Here is a 25,477-nt window from a genome sequence, read left to right on the forward strand (position 1 = left end):
GATCACGGCCGCCAGTGAACGGGTTTTTTTTTCCTCCTCACGCTGTCAGCGCGAGGAGGAAAAATAGCCGATTACCGGCTCTGTTTAAATCACATGATCAGCTGTCATTGGCTGACAGCTGATCATGTGGTAAGGGGTCAGATCGACCCCTTACTCTGATCTGTGATCAGGCAAGTCTCATAGACTCGCTGATCACCGAGCGCGCCGCGCGCGCCCTGCAGGGAGCGCGCCGCGTGTGCCCTGCAGGGGGCGCGCAGGCCGCTCGTGCACGGGACGACGTCAATAGACATCGTCCCGGCAATTTAGATCCGCGCTGTTGCCGTCATTTGGCAATGGCCCGGATCTGAAGTGGTTAAATCTAAATCTGTCGAAAGGGGCAGGTTGGGAAATTTTCAATGGATAAGCAGCTGTAGCCAATCAACTGCAGCTGCCGATTAGTGCATTCTGACAGCGGCATGTGTCACTGTTAGAATACAATGTCCTGGCATGGGTATTTTCCCCCCCCCCCACCCCCCCATTTACCTTGATCGCTGTAGAAAAACTAGCAGTTTATGGCCAGCTTAAAGTTGAAGTCCAATCTAAAGCCCCATACACTATCAGATTTTCTGCTGATTTTTTCCTTCAGATTTACCAAAACCATATAATATAAGGTCAAACCTTAGGAGTTTCAATTTGTATGCAATCAGGCAGGCCCTTGCACTACATGGTTTTGGTAAATCTGAAGACGAAAATCAACAGAAAAACTGATAGTGTGTATGGGGCTTTAGTTTATATAATCTTAAACCTCCTCCCATCCTTATTCTAAGCACTATCCTAACTACCCTGTAGAAGAAAAAGGTCTGTACTTACCTGGGTGCTCCAGTCTGGTCACAGTGGTTGGCTTCAGGGGAGAGGAGAAAGGCCCAACAACAGCTGCAATGTCTATGCAGTGGCTAACTAGGGGCCTCCGGTGTCTGTTGTCCCTGCTCTACCCTGATGCCGGCACCGAGAACTGATCAGGTGACCGGACTGGATCACCCAGGGAATAAGCAAGTATGGACCTTCTTCCTCTACAAGGTAGTTTGTATAGGGGTCAGAAAGTGAGCAGGTTTAAAGATTCAGTACTCTACTACTACAAATTTGGATTAAACATGTTGTCTGGAGTTTGGTTTTAAAGAGGGCCTGAACTCTGGAAGCTATGCCTAAAATAAATTCCAGCCGATGGAAAAGGTCTAGTTATCAGTATCTATTAAGCTAGCTGTAGATGGATCTTTTTCTTTCTTTTTTTGTTCAGCCACTGGGCTGAATGGAAAAAAAACAAACACACACACACACACACACACACACATTCCTCCATCCACACAATTGAGGTGGGCATAGAGATCTTCCCATTGACTGATCAATTAGATCAGTTTACTTTTGAGTGGTAGCGGCCATACATGGATTCAAATTTGTTTGGTCACTTCTGAACTGGCAGAATTTAGATCCATGAATGGCCAGCTTTAGGCTCCCTTATCTTATCTTTTCCCCATGATGGACTTGCCATTCCTCGTTCTACACCTTTTCTCTCTGTGGAGGTGGCTGTCTTGGTAGAGGAGATGACTTTAGAGCTGATAAATGGTGGGTGAATTGTCAAAACGCGGAAGCAGAGGAGCAAAAAAGGTACAGGTTGCCTGAACAGATAAGAGAGAAGTAGGGGGATTTATTGCACTGCAGATCCTCAGGTGTAGATTCCTCTCCAGCAAGGAGAATAGTGATCTGCACAGTAACAACCACATAATCTCACTCCAAATCTCCTGAGACCAACAGAGGCATCACTGCCCAAGATCTCACACTAAAGGTCTACAGCTATAGGGCTCTAGGAACAAGAGGATCGCTGCCAATTTTCAGGAGAAAAAAAAAAAATTTTTCAGGATACTTCTGAGGTACAACTTATGCCGCGTACACACGGTCGGAATTTCCAACAACAAATGTTCGATGTGAGCTTGTTGGAAATTCCGACCGTGTGTAGGCTCCGTTGGACATTTGCTGTCGGAATTTCCGAGAACAAAAATTTGAGAGCTAGATCTCAAATTTTCCGACAACAAAATCCGTTCTCCTAAATTCCGAGCGTGTGTAGACAATTCAACGCACAAAATTCCACGCATGCTCTGAATCAAGCAGAAGAGCCGCAATGGCTATTGAACTTCCCTTTTATAGTGCCGTCAGACGAGTTGAACGTCAGCACGTTCTTGATGATTGGAATTTCCGACAACATTTGTGCGACCGTATGTATGCAAGACAAGTTTGAGCCGACATCCGTCTGAAATAAATCCACGGTTTGGTTGTCGGAAATTCCGATCGTGTGTACGCGGCATAACGGTTCTAGATAATCAATATAAGACAGCAAATCTTTTTGGATTTCAAGTTCACCTAACTAACTTCTGAAAAGATATCAACCACGCAAGGAGTGCACTGATACCAAATCAGCTGACCTCCAGAATTGTACTGAGAAGAAGTAAAACTAAACTGCTGCATAATCCTCAAAGAAGATTGTGCATGTGTAATAGGCAAATATGGCCACCCTACTGTACATATACAATTACAAAACTATACTAGAAACAGTGCTGGGACAAGGCAACATGGCCAAAATGTCCCTTAAAGTGACATTTCATTAAGTACGATTGTCTGCAGCATGGTGCAGTCCTGTGGTTTGTGATGCAGCGAGCGCACTGGGCAGAAATAAAGTACTGCGTGCCATATTTTTTCCTCCATGTACACCACCACAACACAGTGGTATGAACTGGCCTGATGTGAAACAAGGAAGTTTGCCTGGCCTAGTGTTGGAACTGCTCGGTTGATCCCGACGCACCTGGCATGCACGGACCCTTAATATATTTATACAATATTAACTTGAAAAGACTACATCGTGCCTTTAAAATTTATGACCTGCCCTGCCGCTGACTCACATCTAGACCGCAGCTCCTGGCACATTTGCGATTTTGCTGACCTGCCAAACGTGGCAGAAGAAATCCAGGCATTTAATGAACATACTTGGATTTTATTGTATTAATCAACATCGTTCTCTTTGGGCAATGACCAGAATCAAAACCTTCATCAAAGCCTGCGTTATCTTCTTTCTGCAGCTTACATAAAAAAAAAAAAAAGAAGAAGAAGAAGGGGAGTTGTGTGGAGCTGGATGATGCTTCAAAAAGAGACAGCATTAAAAGAAAGGCCATTTTGTAAATATTTTCACTCATCCCCGTTGAGAAGAAATTTCCATTTCTGGCGGCCAAATGTGACTTTTTTTTATTTTAGAAGTTTACAAATGTTTACAAAAGTGTCACATGCAAATGTCCTACAATAACCTTCACATATTGCAGGCCCTTCTGGGTACCCAGCTAGACAGTATTGCAACCCATCAGATAAAAAAAAAAAATATATATATTATAATATATATATATATATTATTATATATATATATATATATATATATATATATATATATATATATATATATATATATATATATATATATATATATATATATATATATATATATATATATATATATTATATATTTTTTTTTTTTACAGGTTTTATATAGCGCCAACAGTTTGCGCAGCTCTTTACAACATGAGGGCAGATATTACAGTTTGGTACAAGAGGAATCAGAGGGCCCTGCTCGTTAGAGCTTACAATCTAAAAAGGAAGGGTCAATTGATACGAAAAGGTAATAGCTGTGGAGGGATGAGCTGATGGAGGAAGCAAAACAGTGTTAGTTAGAAGCAGGATAGGCTTCTTTGAAGAGAAGGGTTTTCAGAGATCGTCTAAAGATGGATAGATTAAGGGACAGTGGGACAGATTGGGGTAAGGAGTTCCAAAGGATGGGAGAAGCTCTGGAGAAATCCTGGAGGAGAGCATGGGAGCTAGAGAGCAGGAGGTCTTGGGAGGACCGAAGAGAGCGGCTTGGTTGGTATTTTGGGACTAGGTTAGTGATGTAGCTGGGGGCAGAGTTATGGATGGCTTTGTAAATTATTGTTAGTACTTTGAATTTTATTCATGTGTATGTATGTTTATAATATATATATATATATATATATATATATATATATATATATATATATATATATTATATATATATATATATATGATACTTGCCACTTAGTAAATGTAGCCATTTATTGCGTATATATAGCAGAAACAGATATTGCGATCTTATGGGCATGGCCATTTTTACTATGCATGACGCCTACTTTTACAGGTGCATCAGAGGCCCGCGAAGTTAAGATTCTCTTTTCTTTAAATTATTAACGTGACCCTGTTGCATCTGAGAATAACAGACTACAGACCACCACCCCCACCCACCATAAAAGAATAAGGGAAATACTTACCTTTCCAGCAGGCAGTAACTCCGAGCTGCTCTTGCTCTCTTGAAGAGCTTCAGATGCCACTGCTGACATCTGTGTGTTGTCCACCACCGAGCACTTCTGTTCCTACCGTTGAACCCAATTTTTTTTTTTTTAAACTACAGATGTCCCTTATCTCTGCATGGGCTTTTTTTTTGTAAAGGTGAACTAACCCTGTAAAAAAAATAAATAAATAAAAAATAAAAACCTGGGCAGCTCTGAGGCTAAAGTTGGAGAAAGCCCTTGCTGTACTTGGAGGCCATTTACATACCTCCCAAAGCCTGACTGGAAAACTTGCAGGACTTGCCAAGTGAGGCCTAGTCAATACTACTCACCTCCATAACAGAGCTTTTTCTCCGATTTAAACCACCTCACATGCTCACATTTGAGAGCTCACTCCTGTGATGGTGGAGATGAACCATAATGTCTAGGCCTCACTTAGCAACTTCTTGAGTCTATACCAGTCAGACTTTGGGAGGGATTTAAATGGTCTATAGGAAAAGCAAGGGTATCATTCATTTTTTGTCACAGAGCTGCACATTTTGCTTCCCCCCTTATTTGCATAGGCAGTTTTTTGGTCAAAGTAAACCAACCCTTTAAAAATAAGGATGTACAGCGATTTTTTTTTTTTAGAATACAGGCTATGACAGCTACATAAACAACAATTTACTAATGAGGTTTTAGCTTTTTCATCCACCCCCATAATCCCTCTGCCTCAGATTATTACCTCATCTGGCCCCCATTAAAGGCCTGGCCCATTCCATGCTCAGTTGCATGTGGCCTGACAACAGCACCGTTTAGAGACAGAAATAACAAGCTATAAATGCACACATACCACACCAATAAACTATACAATGAGAAAGCCCAGGATCCCACCCACTACAAAAACAAACCGCGCATTTTGTGAAATGAATTATAAATTCCTACACCACAAAAGCTGAAAAAGGACAAAAAAAAAAAAAATCAGATGTGAGAAATATTACAATACATATATTTAAAGACCAAATCTCTGCTAAAGAGTTTTATTTTAACTATAGATCAGGTTAGAGTCTCGGCCTGGTCTGTGTCCCTTCTGGGGAGATTCCCCCTCACTTCCTGTCAGGACAACACAAGCACATTTTAGCAGAATGAGGAAGAGTAAGAGGGCTTTCACACCGAGCCGCTGGGGGGCTTACAGGTAAAGCGGCGCTTACAGTTGTTTTAGCGGTGCTATTCGGCCTATAGCGGGGCGGTTTTAACTTCCCGCTAGCGGCCGTAAAGGGGTTAAATCGTCTGACAATTTTGCCGTCTCGTTTTCTTGTATGGGTGTCAGGTAGGGTTGCCACCTTTTCTTCAAGCCAAACCCGAACTCTTTAGCAGCCTGGTACACCTTTGTATACCCTAAGAGGACTAGTAATGTGGTGCGCTTAGCTTGCCGCAGCGAACAGTGGGTGTGTGGCCACATTGCTTATGCTGACATCACCCTGCCCAAGCAGTGATGCTAAACCTGCCCCCAGACAGCTGCCCACAGCTCCCGGATGGCAACAGATTTGTGTGTGTGACCATCTTGGTTACTTGGAGAGCCACAGCCCAGTCTGGATAATGTGTCCAGGTTTCAGTCCGCCTTAAACCCGGACACATTATTCAAAACCCGGACTGTCCGGGTGAATCCTGGACAGGTCGCAACCCTAGTGTAAGGACAGGAAGTGAGGGAAGATCTCCACAGATAGAGACAGAAAGCTGAACGAACTTTAAGGCATTTCTCAGTCTTAAAAAAATAAATAAAATGACTGGAGTTAGATTTTAAATCAAAGCAGCCAGACATTTTAAAGTTTTTAAAGTCAAAGTCCTGTCTAAGAACAGGCACAAAGAACGGATTACATTTTATAGCCCCGTCCAGGTGCCACTAATGTTGGTTTCATCAAGAGCTTGATTTCCCTGACTTTACGCCTTAAATGGTTGTTTCCCCTTTAACAAAAACTGGACCATTGACATTTATACAGCGATCAGTGCTATAAAAATGCACTGATTACTGTGTAAATGTCACTGGCAGGGAAGGGGTTGACACTAGGGGGCGATCAAGGGTTTAAATGTGTTCCCTCATGTGTGTTTCTAACTGTGGGGGAGGGGACTGATCGCTGTTCCCGATTAGTAGGTAAAGACCATCTGTCTCTCCTCCCCTGTCAGAACGGGGATTTGTGTGTTTACACAAACACACACAAACACACAAATCCCCGTGCTGGCTCTCGTGCACCCGCGGGTGGCCGGCGGATATCGTGGCCTCTACGCATCGGGTTCCCCGTCGTGCAGTGGGTGCGTGGCTGCCATGGCTCTTAAAAAAGGGGCGATGTACTAGTACGGCGATTCACGGGAACGAGCCAACCTGCCGCATTTTAATGACGGCGGCTGGTCGGCAAGTGGTTAAGGACATGATTTAAGCTTTGATCAAAGCTGCACGACTTGTTTTTATCTACAGATGTCCTTTATCTGCATAGGCAATTTTTTTCCCCCCCTGAGGGTAAACCACACCCACCAAGGGCCCAACTTTCCTGACTCTGTTCAAAAGCTCCCACCCCCGAGGGTAAACCACTCCCTTCTAATATACATGCCTTATTAGTAAGGTACGTTTACTAGACAGGGATTAGCTCAACTCGAGGGGGCAAGATTTACGCTTAGGGAAGTATGACATTTTATGAGTTATTTCAGCCTCTCAACCTTTTTACCCCCAGAGGAATCTTTGAAATAGTTTTCGGACGTGGTCACGGGAGGAGGAGCGACGCCCTGACGTCACCGCTACAGGTCCAGTCCCGGAAGCTACGGGCTGTTTTAGAAGCCGGCCGGCTAGTTTTTATGCCCAAATTGTCTACTCTTCTGTAAGTGTTCATTTGTCTTTTTCAACATTGAATACATTTAAGGATTTTATGCTATGTGAAGCCTTTTTGTTGTTTTATGGGGAACTCACCACTTACCTGAACAGATCCATCTGCGGACCGTTTCCATTGAGGCTGAGCTGCCCAGTTTTTGCCAAAGAGATCCCGGGCTGGGGTTACAGCCATCCGCTTTGTGTGGTCCCGTATAATCAAGGGACCACCGAATTCTGGTAAGCGGCAGTGTTTTTATGTGGTGGAGGCATCTTTTCACTTGTCATTTTCTCTGGGAAATCCTGCAGCACATAACCATTCAAGAACCATCTATTTTAATGGACTAATTATTATCATGATATGGTCTTTTCACTATCACATATGGATTCTTCATTTAATCACATGTTTTGGTATACAATATATCATTTGATTTTTTTATTATTTGTTTCATTCGGTATTTATTTCACCTGTTTATTATAATTGTAATGTCCTCCTTTACATTACAGTGTATTTGTTGTATCACGTAAGTTTTTAAATATCACTATTCAATGTAGTCATTTATATATTTTGTTCCTTGCACTGAGTGGATCTGTCTATTCTTAGACCTACTTAATGTGGTTTGTCGTTACACTATTTTGTGAGCACATTCTCTTATAATTTAACCATTTCTAGCGCGACTTACTGTTTAATTTACTCCACACATACTGCTTATAATTAGGGCCAAAAAGTTCTATCTTGGTCTCATCGGACCAGAGAATCTTATTTCTCACCATCTTGGAGTCCTTCAGGTGTTTTTTTAGCAAACTCCATGCGGGCTTTCATGTGTCTTGCACTGAGGAGAGGCTTCCGTCGGACCACTCTGCCATAAAGCCCCGACTGGTGGAGGGCTGCAGTGATGGTTGACTTTCTACAACTTTCTCCCATCTCCCGACTGCATCTCTGGAGCTCAGCCACAGTGATCTTTGGGTTCTTCTTTACCTCTCTCACCAAGGCTCTTCTCCCCCGACAGCTCAGTTTGGCCGTACGGCCAGCTCTAGGAAGGGTTCTGGTCGGCCCAAATGTCTGCCATTTAAAGGATTATGGAGGCCACTGTGCTCTTAGGAACCTTAAGTGCAGCAGAATTTTTTTTGTAACCTTGGCCATATCTGTGCCTTGCCACAATTCTGTCTCTGAGCTCTGAGCTCTTCAGGCAGTTCCTTTGACCTCATGATTCGCATTTGCTCTGACATGCACTGTGAGCTGTAAGGTCTTATATAGAAAGGTGTGTGGCTTTCCTAATCAAGTCCAATCAGTATAATCAAACACAGCTGGACTCAAATGAAGGCATAGAACCATCTTAAGGATGATCAGAAGAAATGGACAGCACCTGAGTTAAATATATGAGTGTCACAGCAAAGGGTCTGAATACTTAGGACCATGTGATATTTCAGTTTTTCTTTTTTAATAAATCTGCAAGAATGTCAACAATTCTGTGTTTTTCTGTCAATATGGGGTTCTGTGTGTACATTAATGAGGAAAAAAATGAACTTAAATGATTTTAGCAAATGGTTGCAATATAACAAAGAGTGAAAAATTTAAGGGGGTCTGAATACTTTCCGTCTCCACTGTAGATTAGTTAGGTCCTCATATTGCATAGTTTTGGTAAATGTAACGTTGACTGTATGTTCAGATTGTAACCGGTGAGCTAAAAAGATCAGTGTCATGCTGCTGGCTCTGTCAAGGGGCATTAAGTGGGAAGTCTGGAGGAAACCTAGTTTTGAAAATGGCTGACCTATGTAGATACTTTTCACGGCACTTGGCAAAGCAAATGAGCACAAGTACATACACACGGAGCATTAATTATCATCAGACAGGAGCACCCCTCAGCTTGGGTGGTCAAAGCAGAAATTTAGGAAGGCTAGGTGCACAGAAGTGGTCCTCAAAAGGTGATCTGCAGCAGTACCCATGCATAGGCTCCAAATCTCTTCCACTCGGCTTTTTCATTAAACTAAATGGAAGCCACAGTGTGCATGAGGGATTATGCATAATTTATTCCTGACAATATATTCAGGAGGAGAAATTATACTTGAACACTCCAAACATCACTACTTGTAATGTACCCATAATGCCCCACCGTTTACTAGGAGAACCCCCAGGAGAACATCTTAGCATCTCACAGGCTTCCAGTTATCAGAAGATAAAGAGTTTTTATTCCTTTTAGCCAATTCACCAGAAAGGAGCAAAAGCCACAGAATTAACCAACCTTCATCAGCCACTTACCTGGGATCACTTAGCTTAGCCCAGAAGAAGATCTTTAGAGATTACACTCTAAGAAGCACTTAAAAGCTATCTAGAGGAAAGGCACGCACATCTAATATTTGCTGATTACACATAACCGTAGTAGATGGACTCCTAAAGCTGAACTTAAATCAGTTTTTATCTGGCCTTTTCTTGTCACCCTCTCCTCCTTCAATGCTAATGAAATTTTTAAAGAAACTTTTATCACATGATTTTAGACTCCATGATATCATTACTGGGTCTCTGTACTGCTCTATGCAATGAATTGCTGGTAGGAGGAGCCAGCAGGGTGCTGTACTATACCTTCCCAAAACATTACCACACCCTGCCTCAGTACTCCTCTCAAGAGCCCCCAGCCTTGATGCAAGCAGCAGGCTGGCTCTTGGATTAAGGTAATCCATTATCAAAAAGCCTTGATGGTTTGATGTTATTCTGGAGGAGTGGGCATACCTAGGCAAACTGCATGAAGACAACCCTAAGTAACGCCCTCGAGATGCTCAGACTACATGATTGAAAGAACTAAAATTTCAATGAATGAAAGGAGCAGGCCAGCAACAGGGCTAGATAATACTGGACTTCCTCCAGCCAGAGAGGCAGGCTCTGACTTGCTGCAGCTTCTAATACACATCTATTCTAATCTCTGGATGGAAGCTGTGGATTGTCATTCCTATATTGGTGTGCACTGTTTTATAATCTTACCAGCATTGGGCTCTGGCAAGTACTTGTGGTGGAGAGCACTTTTTTGGTGAAAATTAGAAGAACTTAAGAAGAGCACATTTAGGTTTCACGTTTGATATTGTGGGACACCTATGAACTTGCATGAACTTTGATATATACTTTATTAGTTTTGCAAGAAAGTTATATGTATTAATTTATTACATTTTATGCACAGCACTCTTGCACATATATTTTTTTTTTTGGTTTGCATTTTTACACAGATTTTTTTGCACAGCACCAAGCATGCTTAAATTATTGTGTCACATAGTTGGCAGTTTTTGCACATCGATAGATTGTTTCTTTTCATAGTTATATTTCATAAGTGCAGAAAAATATTGATTTCATACAGATTGCACTTTAGTATATGATATTCAAGAAGATATTTCAATAGCGCTGTCCCCCAATACCAACACAATAGATAGAGTGTATCTGGAAAGAATTCACAGCGCTTCACTTTTTCCACATTTTGTTATGTTACAGTCTTATTCCAAAATGGATTAAATTAATTATTTTCCTCAAAATTCTACAAACAATACCCCATAATGACAACATGAAAAGAAGTTTGTTCAAAATCTTTGCAAATTTATTTAAAAAGATAAATACATTTATAAATATATATATATATATATATATATATATATATATATATATATATATATATATATATATATATATATATATATATATATATATATATAAACTCAAAATTAGGCTCAGGTCCATCCTGTTTCCATTGATCCTCCGTGAGACGTTTCTACAACTTGATTGGAGTCAATCTGTGTTAAATTCAGTTGATTGGATATGATTTGCAATAGGCACACACCTGTCTATATAAGGGCCCACAGTTAACAGTGCATGTCAGAGCACAAACCAAGCAATGAAGTCCAAGGAGTTGTCTGTAGACATCTGAGACTGGATTGCATCAAAACACAGATCTGGAGATAGGTGCAGAAAAAAATGTCTACAGCACTGAAGGTCCCAATGAGCACAGTGGCCGTCGTCACCCGTAAATGGGCAGTCTTGTTTTCAAGATGGGATAAGGATGTTGAAAAATGTGAACGATCGTTCCTCTGGTTTTCTAATATTTTGTACTAGGTTTTACCTGTATCAAAATTAAAAAAAAAAAAAAAAAAAAAATGTACTTACCTATTTTTAATCCATTCTGGTCAGGTCACATGATCCCGCAGCTCTGTGCAAGAGCGTGCTAGACAACAGCTGGGTATTCCGTGAGTGGCGACATTACCCATAGGCTCCCATAGCCAAGCTGTTGCCAGCGTCCCCTCCTCTCCCCTGCAGCCGACGCTCACTGGCACAGGAGAGCGGAGGTGCAGGATCACATGACCAGAGCGGATTAAAATAAATAAGTGGAGATGTTACCCAGAAGTGGGAGCGGGTGCCCATCAAAACCAGGTTCCCCCTCCCCCCCTCAAAAAAAAGCACCGAATGTGGCAGTGGAGGGTGCAAGCAAGCAGAGCTTCCCTATTGGGTGGAGCTCCGCTTTAAAGCTGAACTTCAGGTATGATTTTTATTACACAGTTACATTGGTCCTGCTTGGCACAATTTATGCATATATCTCACAACGGAGTGATCACTGTGGGAACTGTAAATCACTTATAGCAGTGCATACACCAGAGGTTGCTACCACCAATTAAAGAACACCTTGTATTTGTTTGTTTTTTTAAAAATTGTTAACACAAGAGCTTTTCTGATTGGAGGAGGTGGAAAGGCAAGATGGTAACATCACAATCTTGTAATGGTACCAAGTGCGTGTCCCACTGTAGTTACCATGCAGCAGAGCTGCCGCTTGGCGAAGGATCTGGAACATGGGAGCCATCACTGTGGTAGCAGTGACTACTACAGATATTTGATGCAATATATTTTCAGCAACCACACAAATATGGCATTTTCTAACTTACATTAATCCAAGCTGGACTAATGTAACTATGCAATAAAAAAATTTAAATGACAGCTAGAAGACAGGAAAACTCTCCTGTGGTAACGAGAAACTCACCATGGTAGTTACTAGACAATTCCAGTAGATACACAGAGACAAAAGGTCTCCACACCTGTAGATCATTCTTCTCTAGGCCTTGCTACACACAGGTTATCTTGTTAGCGTAATAATTCCTACTTCTGCATGTCCCCCCCCCCGTCAGGTCCAGTTCCAAAAGCCACCCACTGAAGCCAGCAAGGTTAGCTCTCAGTCCTTCTGCGTCTCAAATATTTTGCATTCCTAATCCAAAAAGTTTTCTGGGCTTATACTCAATTCAACATAAGTACATCTCAGTGTACTGAGACAAACAGTACACTGAGTATAAAAAAATAAATAAATAAAAAAAAATCTGCATAAAATAAAATGTAGGCAACAAAACCAAACTGCATAACATGTCTTCAGAGAACATCTGTTGACATTTCTAGGTTCTCCCCATATTAGTGTGGGTACCACCCAGGTTCCAACGCTTTAAAGCCCAACTCTGGGAGATTTTAAAATCCTCCCTTGCATTGGGGCTGCAACCATACTGCAATTGTTAACTGATCCTTTAGTCTAGGACAGTGGTCTCTAAACTGCGGCCATTTGCTAGCCTTTATCTGGCCCTCGGGCATCATTTTTTCACTGACACCAATTATAAGGCACTATTCCTTCCACTGACACCAACGATGGGGCACCATTTCTCTCCCTAATGCCAAAGATGCACGCTTGACTCCCAGTGACACCAGGACAATTTCTACTCCCAATGGCTAATATCTAAAGGACAGTAAACTGTCCCTTTGTTTGGAGACCCCTGGTCTAGAGGAAAGCAAGAGCTCCCTAGTAGACAACACTCCCCGAAGCTCTGGAGGTGGACTGTTCCTGTGTGGACCCTGCAGTGGTCTTGGTGACCTCAGGACTTGGGGCCACTAGAGCATGGTGAAGAAGACACCGCAGGGACCCTTCTAGCAGCGCGGAGGATCTGGTAAGTAGATTTTTTTCTCCTAGGCTTAAAAGGTGCAAGTAACCCTTGCAGTTTGGGTGTAGTCCAATTGCAAGGGAATTTTTTTTTTTTTTTTACATTTTCCTTAAGTACAACTCCAGGCAAACATTTTTTCTAGTTGTGGTTACAGTGTGAAGGGGTTAGAACCCCCATAAAAAAAATAAATAAAAAGGTTATTGCCATATGTTTACCCATTTTGAAGATTTATTTTCCTTTTCTGTCCTGGTAACCACAATCACACAGTAAAAGGAATGCCAAATTCCAAAGTCATCACCAGTCATTACCAGAACAGGTGAGGTGAAGTCTTGCAGTGGAGACACCCGCACTGGTGACAGCTGCCAAGGCAGGACTTGGCTTTTGCAGAGATTTCCATTTACAACCTGTGTCTCTAGGACAGAGGGTGAAGGGAAATGTCCACAAAAGGGTCACAGACACAACCTGGCAGAGATTCTAACACATGCTGTCCAAAACTAGAAAAAAAATAAAAAACCTCTGGTGTTCCACTTTAGTTCATACAGAGTGCCCTTAAAAAGTGTGCATTTACGCACCTATATGACTGAGATGGAAACATAAAACTGCAAGTTTCCTTAGGGCCAGTGCCTGATAGAAATATTTTTTTTGCTTTTATAAAGGCATGCTGGTGCTACACTATATGGGCCAGGATTTGTCAACCCCCTAGAAAGCTCCATTGTTCAATACACAGCAAGCAGCAATTAAAAAAAAGTCAAGTCAACACCCTCTCCAAATGATTGAGTTCTGGTGTTTCCAGTAAAGGGTGCTATTACTACTACAGCATACAATTTAGACAATTTTGCACTTCCAACCTTGTAACATGGAAAGAAAGACCCTTTTCTATTCCAAAATGACAATGCCCCTGTGTACAAAGCCATATGATGCGCCACATTCTGGCGGTGGATCATAAAGAGATGGTTTGACGAGTCTAGTACGGAGGAACTCAACTGGCCTTCAAAACCCCCAACTTCACTGAACATCAATGGAATGGACTGGAACCTGGGTCTTTGTCCATCATCAGTACCAGACCTCACAAATGCTCTTTTGGCTGAGTGGGTACAATTTGCTATGAAAAAAAAAAATAAATTAAAAAACCACCACACATTAAGATCGTGTAGAAAGCCTTCCTGGAACAATGGAAGCTGTTCTAGTCACAAAGTGGAGCCAAAGTCATATTAACGGACATTTTTTTTGAATGAGACGTCCAACAACCTCATATAGGGAGGTGGTCAGGTGTCCAAAAACTGGCCATGGCATTATCTCCCCGGGAAACAATAGGCAAGGAAGCATCTCTCTGCTCTCAAACAAGTCGCTAGAGCATAGGGGCAGAGTGTGACTCTCACCCTACACTGACACCCTCCATTACTGTTCTACAGAGAAAACCAGATTGGCCCCGTTAACAGGAATAACAGAAGGTGCCAAATCGGGACCATTGTCATAATCAAGCCGGTCAGTCTTTTAGCCTAAAAACGGCAAAACACACAACCTGTACTGCAAAACTTAATGTGGTGTCCAATGCCTCATTTTCTATGTCGGTGTCAGAAATTCCATATGCATACTTATGGTGGCTATTTTAAGCTCTTTTATGGAAAGCGACTTGTATTTAAGGTTTAGAGATCCTCTGTGGAGAACCTTTCCAACGCCTGCCAAGGTGCAGAACGCCCGTACAAGCGGTGTCACTTTTACAACGTCTTATCTTGGCAACAGCGAGCTGTATATACTAATAGCGTTCTTATAAAACAAACTGCAACTTTGACTTATGGAAATTTCAGCTGCTGGTTAAAGTTGTTGGAATTTGTGAGCAAACCCCTTCCTTCATTCACTAAGCGACATTACTCAGACTTGGGTGGCAGGCTGCTGGCACTGATGGAGGCAGTAATTTCAGGACGCCATTACATTAGTTTCATAATCCAAATACAGCAGCTGCAATGGCATGGTATAATGAAAAGGCCGTGGCAAATAGTGACCTCAAGGGAGGGAAGTTATCTTTTGCATAAGGTTTTCCTTTTATTCATTTATGATAAACATTAAAGTACAACTACAGGCTCCAATATAACAGTGTAAACAATTAAAAAAATACAGTTACTATGACAGGCACGTGCCTGATAAACCAAAAAAAAAAAAAAAAAAAACCCACACCCCACAACACCCACCTCCTTTTCTCCCCCGACTGAGCTCATGGCCCATACACATGATCCGAAAAATCGGACGAAAAATACCGCTTTCAACGCGATCGTAAGATAATCGGATCGTTAATACAGAGCTTTCGAGAGCCGATCACAACAATTCATCCGATACTATTCGCTTGGACAAGCACAAAAATTTTCCTCATACGATACCAGATCGTGCGATTTTCGTTTAGTCAGTACAGTTGTCATCCGAAAATACAATACGAATACATTACAACATATGACATCACTTCCCAATTTTTTTTTCCGTTGTACGAGAATTTTCGTGACTTTAAGAAACCTATTCAATTTCTACTTGCGACGATTAAGCGAAAAAAGTCAGACGAACTGTCCTCCAATTTTCGGATCGTGTGCGGGCCATTACACTCTACTCTTCCCGGTCACTGCAGCTCACAGTGGGAGGGTTTCAGCAGTTTTGTCAATCATGAAAACAATGGGGCGGGACTAGGTGTGACCAGCTGCTCATTGATAATCTACAGTTTTGGGATTCAGCACTGACAATGCTGATAGCCCCACCCCCTGCAGCATCTTTGCATCCCACTAGAGCACACTCAAGCACAGCTTGCATTGATTCAGGAGCAGTGCATGCTTGACCCATCACTAAAAGCGGCATTAGGTGGACTTCAGTGATGAAAAGAGAAAGCCACTCACAGGACTCTCACTCCTATGTGGTAGTGAACACCCTCACTCAGCCCGACAGGTGCTGGCTCTGCACAAATTGTAGAAAACAAGGAAGAAAAATCTGGACGGCCGCACTTCCGTGAAGAAAAAAAAAAAGCACCTTTATTGTAGCAAAATAAATGAGTACAAATAGGTCACATAAAAAGTGGATGGTACAGGACAACTACTAACGCGTTTCACATCAACTGATGCTTATTCATAGCTATGAATAAGCATTGTTGATGTGAAACGCGTTGGCAGTTGTCCTGTACCATCCACTTTTTATGTGACCCATTTGTACTCATTTTTTTGCTACAATAAAGGTGCTTTTTTCTTCACGGAAGCATTAGGTGGACTTCAATGACGGGATATTTGTGTGAGTTTGCAGGGACAATAAGAAAAAAAAAAGTGCAGATGCAGATATACATTTTGCAGATTTTATAAGGAATCACCAGGAGGAAGGAGGTACCCGATTCCCCTATATAGATCTTTAGTGATCAACAAAGGGCAGGGTGGATAAAAAAATAAAATAAAATTATTTTGATCAAAGTTATTTTAATAAAATGCTTTTGGAGTCAAAATCTATCTATTTAGATACATTAATAATTTAGTTTATTCAGCATGACATGGAGCTTAGTTATGTAGCATGAGGCTGTGAATTCTGCAATATTTAAATTTTTGGTAAACTCAATTCAATAAATCAAAGCTCTGCAAGCTGAAGATAACATGCACTGCATTGATGCATTCACATAATTTCACGGTAACCATGAGATAAAAACAAAGTTCAGGAATATTCCTTTATCCCATTTTGCAAATTTATGTACACTACAAACTGTATGATTGAATCAGTTCTGATATCACCGTTTGCCTAACCTGGCAGCTTATTATTCTAAATAAGCAAACTTCATTTTGTTTGCAAATATTAAAGATTCTAACTACCAGCAAGAATAAGTCCTTACAAGAGCACCTGTCCTTTCAGATCCATTATGGCAGCGACTGTTAGCGGGCATCCACTCACCTGCTGCGCCACATCACTCACCTTGTGTCACTGCCGCACAACCAGCTGTCCCATTAAAGTGAATGGGACTGTCAATGAGTCAACAGAGGGGTCAGAGGAGGAGCCGCTGCGGGACAGAGATGACAGTTACTCTTTAAAAATTATGATCTAAATCAAATCCACCCTGCTAGAGGGATCCCAGCAAAAGGAATGAGGTCCTCATTTCCCTATACCAGCGTCTCCAAATTGTGGCCCTTAGGGCACTTTTCCTTCCACTGATAAAAAACATGATTCCTCCCACTGACACCAACGATGGGTCACTATTCCTCCCATTGAAACCAACGATGGGGCACTATTCCGCCCATTGACACCAACGATGGGGCACTATTCCGCCCATTGACACCAACGATGGGGCACTATTCCGCCCATTGACACCAACGATGGGGCACTATTCCGCCCATTGACACCAACAAAGCATTGTTTATTCCCGCTGATGCCAGGACAATTCCTACTTACAATGGCCACAACCTGGCCCCCCTAAAGTCTGGAGGACAGTAAGCAGTCCCTTCATTTAGAAAGTTTCGAGACCCCCTGCCCCATACAGATCTTTAGTTAAAACTTATTTTAGGAGTACTATGTCAATTTATGGAGACCTCACTTACAGAAACATGTTGATAATATAGAACAGACTTTCTCAACCTTTTTTAACACGGAGGAACCCTTGAAATAACCTTTCAGGCTCAGGGAACCCCTGTTAAAAATTGCTATATCTACAACTCATGATACATCAGTGGGATGGTCAATGGAAGAATGCTCCTTACATCTGTGGTCTTGGGGAAGAATTTCCCCCTACAGATAGCTAAAAATGTCATTGGTGTCACTGGGAACTTATCTGAGAGGCAAAAATTGGTCATTGTTTAAAGGAACCTCTAGCAACCATTGGAGGAACCCTGGTTGAGAAACCCTGATATAAATGAAGTCCAACAAAAATGGTGAAAGGTCTGGGGGATAAGATATCAGGAGAGACTTCTGGAACTTATTATTATGTACAGTCTGGAGGAAAGAAGGCAAAGGGAGAGAAATCATTGAAACCTTTAAAGACACGAAGGGTGTGAATAAGGTTCAGAAGGGCAGCATTTTCACTATGAATCCAAGAACACAAGGGTATGACCTTAAACTAGCAGAAGCAAAGTTCAAAACTAACCCTAGAAAGTATTTTTTTCAGGAAAAGGAGTAGTTGATGCTTAGGATAGGCTTCCAGCAGAGATAGCAAGTCAGTCAACAGCATGGGAATTTAAAAATGCCTGGGACAAACAAAGCTCTATACTTAGACAAAAAGGTTAAAAGAGGGCTTGATGGAGCACTTGGTCTTTTTCTGCAAACTTCTTCTAGGTTTCCAGGATTTAAATGAGTGCCTGGAAAATCATATGATAAAATCATCTGCCCTAGGAAGACTGAAGTTCCAGCTACACAGGGTCCCTCTCACCCCCACCGTTATCTGTGTGCTTGTGTTGATCACAGGATGAGGATGGGATGGTGGGGGGGGGGGGGGGGGGTCACAGGGTAGTCAGAGATCCCCATTCAAAGACTCCAAGCCGGCAGAGAACATGTGTCTCCCATTTTAACAAATGCATCCCTCTGCAGTCAGATCCGGCAGACACAACAGTTCTAATTACTAGAAAGGTCCATCAAATTCAGCTCAAGATCAATTCAAGCTGCGATAATTCAGAGAAAGGCAAAACAGAACTGCTACAGAACGTGCCACCCTGCGGGTGGGGAAGCGCATTGTCCACCCTGAAGGTAAGGAAAACCTGTAGGAGAGATCTTTTTGTTACCTTATTTTACTTTAAAGCTGAACTCCAGGCAAATTATTTTTTTTCCACCTATGCAGTACCTGCTCATTCTTGTCTAGGGGTTCGGAGAGCCGAGATGTACTCGTGTAATCCTCTGATCCTCCCAGTGCAAGACCGGTTCCTTCAGCTCCTGCCCCTTCCCCTTCTCCACGGTCCATCGGTCTTGTGGGGAGGACTGTTCCTGATGTCATCACTTCCATAGATCGGCTCTGTCAGGAAGGAAAAGTCCACCACTGGACGTGGGGGAGCGACGATTTCCCGAGGATAGAAGGATCAGGTGAGTATAGTGTCTGTGTTAACCCCTAGACAAAATGAGCAGCTAACCATGCAGAACAGGTACAGCCCCACTGCATGGGAAAAATCAATAAATTTTGCCCGGAGTTGGACTTTAAGTAAGACATCAATGAAACTCACAGAAAGTGGAGGCAGGGTACAAGGTAACATCACTTGAAGCACACCTGTCATGAGACAAGCTACCATTGTTGAACTCCCTCTGAAAATGCTAGCTGCCTGGTTTTCAACCTGACTCCAGCATACTAAAGCTGGCCATGGAATGATTGAAATTTGGCGGGTTCAGTAGGGAGTGGCCAAATTTGATTCATCTATGGCCGTTCCCTTTCAAGAGAACCAAATGATCATCTTCTCTTGAACGGGACTGTTGGAAAAAATGTTCTTCGATCAGCACCTGCAATTAGCTGCAGCACTGATCAGTGTATTTTGACAGAGGGAGAGTCCCCGCTGACAGAATACAATAGTGCAGCGTACATATACACATGCATTACAACATTTTGTTGCAGGTTTGTGCCTTAAAAAGGCATAGTCGACTGTTGCAAAAATTTAATAAAATGGACCCACATTATTTTACATTTTTTTTTTCTTTCAAGTCTGCAGAGCATTGCAACTGCAATGCTCAAGCTCCTGCATCCTTTACATCTCAGACCCAGGCCCATACAGACATACAGACCTGGAGTTGGAGGTAAAGAACTTCAGGTATGGGGCTGTTGGAACTAAACAATGGACTACACTGTCACAGTGTGGTGACATCACTAAACCAGAGCCAGTGAAATCTGTGTCTACCATGGAAGGAGATGGGACTTGTAGCCTTACCATTAAGAGATCCTTGTGAAGGGATGACGGAGCCATGCAGGTAGAGCCATGCTGAACTCAAATATCAACAGATTCCAGCAGAGAAGCATTCTGCAGTTCACCCAAGTAGCCAGGGGGTGGTTTGCGGGTAGGGGGATGAGGAATGCAACCATGTTTTCTTGCTCCCTAAAAATTATGGGTGGAACATGGCCCCAAAAGGTGGGCTGTGCCTTTGTATTTTAGCAAGAGAGTCAGCAGAGCAGCCAGGCAACTAGTTTTCTTCAAAAGAACTACTCAACAAGCAGCCTTTGCGTTTCTCATGACAGGTTCCATTAACAACTCAGACATGAGGTACAATGGTGAAACCAGGTAAGACTACATATCTATGGTCAACTGTAGCTTCACCAGTCTGCTGGACAGTCTTAGAAAGATCGTGTGACCACCATCTCATTGCCAATACTAGACTGCCCATTAACAACCTGATGAAAGCAAGCATCCACCCAATCAATGTGAGCAAGAGTCAACAAGGCAGCTGGGCAACTAGCTATTTTCAAAATAAGTCAACAATGGCAGCATCCGTGTTCCTTAAAGGCTACCTAGACTTGAGGTACAATGGTGAGACCAAGAAAAAACACATATCTATGGCCAACTGTAGCTTAATACTGACATCATTCCATTGGACAATTATGTCAAGATCTTCTGACCACCATCTCATGGTCAATACCAGACTTCCCATAAAAAGCCTGACGACAACGAGCTCCCACCAAATCATTAATGTGAGCAAGAGCCATCAAGGCAGCCAAGCAACAATGTACTTTCAAAAGGTGAAGTCAACAATGGATGCATCCTTATTTTTTCAGGACAGGATTTCTTAAGGGCTACCTAGACATGAGGTACAATGGTGGGACCAGGAAAGACTACATATCTATGGCCAACTGTAGCTTCGTACTCCAATTCTGATGGGCAATCAGGTCAAGATCTTCTGACCACTATCTCATAGTCAATACTAGACTTCCCATAAAACAATCTGAGAACAGTAAGTATACTATCCTAAGCAACACACTGTTTCACATAGACATCTGTTCTCCAACTTGAAGATCTCAAACACCGTCCCTAGGAAGCTTACCCTGTAACTGAATATATCTCAGCATGTGTTCAACAAGGGTGAAAACTGGTCGTACAGATCTTTTCTACAACCAGAATCTACACGTGTGACATAAAAGACTCATTAATAACATGCTACAGTTCTCAGTACTCACCAAAAATACTATCCAGCCATCCTTTATAAAACCACACGCTAGGACATTTGGCAAATGGGGACACATCAGCTTCCAGGTATGACGTGAATTCTATACAGCTCCAAAAAAATAAACTGCCACCAAAACCTATGTTGTCATGGTACAAGCACAGCTAATGTTCCAAACTTTCTAACTTTTGTCCCCCCAGATTTTCCTTTGTGGGGGTGGAAGAGGAACAGAAACTAATAAATTCATTTTCAGCAGGGAAAGCTTAGGAAGATTTCACTTGGAAGAAGTCAAACTGCGCCAATTAACCATTTCACAGCCACTGCCAATTTAAAGTGCAAGTCCAAACAAAAATTCTTCCATTTTTTCTCTTTTTCCATTTCGAATCCAGTAGGGGAAGGATTAGACCCTGGTCAGAACTGCAATGCGATGGTGGCTTCTGTTAGAGAGATTCCCCTTACTTCCCATCACAGTGACAACGGTGTCACCAAACAGGAAGTGAGGGAAATATTTCATTTAGAATTGTGTTACGGATTAGAATTTTTTTTTTCTCACTACCTGTCTGGGTAATGCATTAACATGGTGACAGTGAGGGGAAACCAGGGGTTCTAACCCTTCCCCACTCCATCCAAAAGTAAAATATAAAAAGTTTGGCTGGAAATACATACTATATGAGAAAACTCCAGGACGTCATAATAACAAACATGTAAAGAGGAAAAGCTAAATTTCCCATGTCTGATTTTTTTTGTTCTAATATTCATGGTTCGGAAGAAACAAAATGTTCTATTAAAGTGGATCTAATCCCAAGAACAGAAATGTAAAACTGAAGTTTAATCTGCTCATCGACATGCTAATGAAATTATTGAATAGAACAGAATAAATGGCCTAACCAAGAAATGAGGTGGGCTCTATCTGATGTGGTGAAGCATCTAATGTACACTGTGAGAAGTACACAGTGTGCAGGGAAATCAGTCAGTCAATTTTTAAATACAGGGGAGGAGCCTGTACAACTGTGCAAGACTAAAGCCCCATTTACTCTTGGCGATTTGTAATCCTGGGCAGAATTTCCGTGATTCCAAATTGCATTTTGATGTCATTCATTCTAAAACGGCACCCCAAACATGGTGACAGTGAGGGGAAATTGCACGACAGAATTGCGCTGCAATCGTAGCAAAACGCGACTTTTAAAAATCATGTGAAATTTGTCGCCAAAAAAAAGGAGCAGGAGCTTCTTTTGGGGCGAGAAACACGCATTGGGCAGGCCATTGAAGTGAATGAGCTGCCCTATGCTGACATGCGGAATCACGTGGAAAAAAATAAAATAAATCGCCCATACAAAATAGCGAGTGGAACACGAGTTCCTGCTACGCAGAGTACGAATGGGGCCTAAAGGTTCAGCTTTATTATATTGCAGCTTACCAGTCCTTAAATATGGTGGCTCCATTAATTTGTGATCCTGTCGCTAACACACTTCTTCTGACAACGATCACTCACTGTACTATATAGGAGGAGTAGCGGTGTCACCCTAGCCCTCCATCAGAAACTTAAACAGGTTGTAAACGCTTACATATTCTCAGTGAAGGGACTATCCTCAGGTGATACACAGAGATGAAACAAATCATTCTATATAAGTTATACCCGTTTATCTGCAGTCTTCTCTTTTCTACATCTGTTCAAAAAGCAGAATTTTTAAAGATGTCTGGGGGCTCAGAAATAAGGGGGTGGAGAGCTAAAGAACTTACACTGTGAGGAGAGCTCTGAGAGCTGATTGAAGGGAGGAGACACACCTCCCTGCACACAGGAACAGAGTTGAGGCTGTCAATCAGGTGGAGGCCCCTCCCCTGTCACCTTATTTCCCTTGAGTGTCAGGAAAACTTGTTAGCTCTTAACGGAGACAAGTACACACTACAGAAAAATATGCTTTGTTCATATTTCATGTCAGAGGTTTACAACCTCTTTAAAATGACACCCCACACCCAAACTGGACAATTTAGACTGTGCATACAATTAACCACTTGCCGACCGCCTACGACATATTTACCGCGACAGGTCGGCTCTATTGCGCGAAACCATGCAATAGACACTTGGGGGGGGGGGCATGTGATTTCTTGCAATAGACACAGGGGATACCAATCAGCAGGTCCAGCAGACCCGATGTCCGCTGGCCACCCACAATCGTTCCCGAGAGAGACAGAACAGCGATCTGCTTATGTAAACAAGGCAGATCGCCTTCCTGACAAGGGAGAAGATGGATCTCAGTCTTCACTCCATCAGAGAAACCCACACAATTAGCAAGCACCCCCTAGGGACACACTTAACCCTTCAAATCGCCCCTGAAGTTAACCCCTTCCCAGCCAGTGTCACTAGTACATATTTTTAGCACTGATCACTGTATTGGGGTCACTGGTCCCCCCCCCCCAAAAAAAAAAGACAAAAGTGTAATTTAGTTGTCTGATTTGTCCTCCGCAATATCGCAGTCCTGGGGGGGGGAAATCGCTGCCATTATTAGTAAATAAAAATAAATAAATAAATAAAAATATCCCATCATTTGTAGACGCTATAACTTTTGTGCAAAACAATAAATATATACGCTTATTGGGATATTTGTTTTTACTAAAAACATGTAGTAGAATACATACTGTCCTAAATTGATGAAGATTTTTTTTGTAAATGTTTTTATTGGAGATGTTTTATAGCAAAAAGTAAAAAATATTGGGTTTTTTTTTTCAAAATTGTCAGGTTTTTTTTCTGGTTTATAGCGCAAAAAATAAACAGCAGAGGTGATCAAATACCACAAAAAAAAAAAAAAAAAAAAGCTCCATCTGTGGGAAAAAAAGGAATCAATTTTTTTGGGTACAGTGCCGCACAATTGTCAGATAAAGCAACGCAGTGCTGGATCGCAAAAATTGGCCTGGTCGTGAAGGGTGTGTGTGAGGTTCTCTTGGATGAAAATCAAATTTCAAAGCATTCAATAAATCCAGCGGCACAGGTAGCTGGACTTGTATAACAACAACGTTCCACTTTTCATGAACAAGCCAAGATTGGTTCACCAGTCTTCTTGAATCCCTCCTGTTGGTCCATGGGGCATCTACAACATTAAAAGGACCAATAGGCAAGGCATGGGGTCAGTGGGACTAGGCTTTTTCCAGCAAAAAGAAGGAGTTGGGTGTGAATTCAGCTGACTAGATGTCTGGATCTACTGATCATTTTAATATTTTCTCCCCCCCATCATATGCCAATTATGAATTGCTATGATGGGTACAATTCAGCATGAAAGGCAGCACCAAGCTGTGGCACCTATACGTCCATGGCATGGAGGTGACCGAGTTGACACAAACAACTCTTGGTCAAGGCTTCTTATGGCGACGGGATCCCAGTCAATGCAGTGAGAGCCAATCACAGCAGTCAAATGATACAGAAGCCGCGTCGCTCCCCCGGGCATCAAAGCCCACTTAAAAGGGCCGTGCCAAGGGATTATGTTTATTTCCAACATCCAGCTTCTAGACCAGGATTTCCCAACCAGGGTTCCTCCAGAGGTTGCTTGGGGTTCCTTGAACAATTTCTGCCTCTCGGATAAGTTCCCACTGACATCATTGATCTTTTTAGCTATCTGTAAGGAGATAATGCTTCTCACTGACCATCACACTAATGTATCATGAGTTGTAGATATAGTCATTTTTTTAGCAGGGGTTCCCCAAGACCAGAAAATTATATCAAGGGTTCCTCTGTGCTTGAGAAAGGCTGATCTAGACAAACTAGCCATAACACCCAATGTAATCCTAACACCTAAATTCCAAACCTTTACAAATCTGCAAAAAATTTGACAAAATCACATCAAATCTCTAGGGTTGATACTGGATGTGTGTGTGTGTGGGGGGGGGGGGTAACTACATTTTTGGGGTTCATTATCTGATTAACACAGATTCAATGAAGGGCCGCCCTTTTAGTCCACTTATATATTCATTCAGCAAGGCATTAAAGCGGAACTCCAGCCAAGATGTGGATTGGATATTGCATGGTTGGGAAGTGGCAAACTTTTAGAGACCAGTGTCCCCATTGAGGCGAATTCTAATGTTGTGACACCTGTCACCTGATCAGGAAGTGGGAGGGGAGTCAACCCAACTGGGGAAAAAATGGTTTTTGGTAGCCGTACCCAAATTCCTCCATACTGGTTCCCAATCAAATGGACAGGAATGAAAATCTCAGAGGATTACATTAAGCAAAAGCTACAACCCCCCCCCCCCCCATCAGGTTAGAGCCCCT

At 42.2% G+C, this 25,477-nt stretch overlaps 1 protein-coding gene across 1 annotated transcript in view; it reads right to left on the minus strand.

Annotated features, from left to right (window-relative positions):
- The window catches only part of PDZD2 (PDZ domain containing 2), a 496,705-nt gene that overhangs the window by 470,257 nt on the left and 971 nt on the right, over nt 1–25,477 (minus strand). The window lies entirely within an intron of this gene.

This window comes from Aquarana catesbeiana, linkage group LG01, assembly GCF_042186555.1.
Source record: "Aquarana catesbeiana isolate 2022-GZ linkage group LG01, ASM4218655v1, whole genome shotgun sequence".
Taxonomy (NCBI): domain Eukaryota; kingdom Metazoa; phylum Chordata; class Amphibia; order Anura; family Ranidae; genus Aquarana; species Aquarana catesbeiana.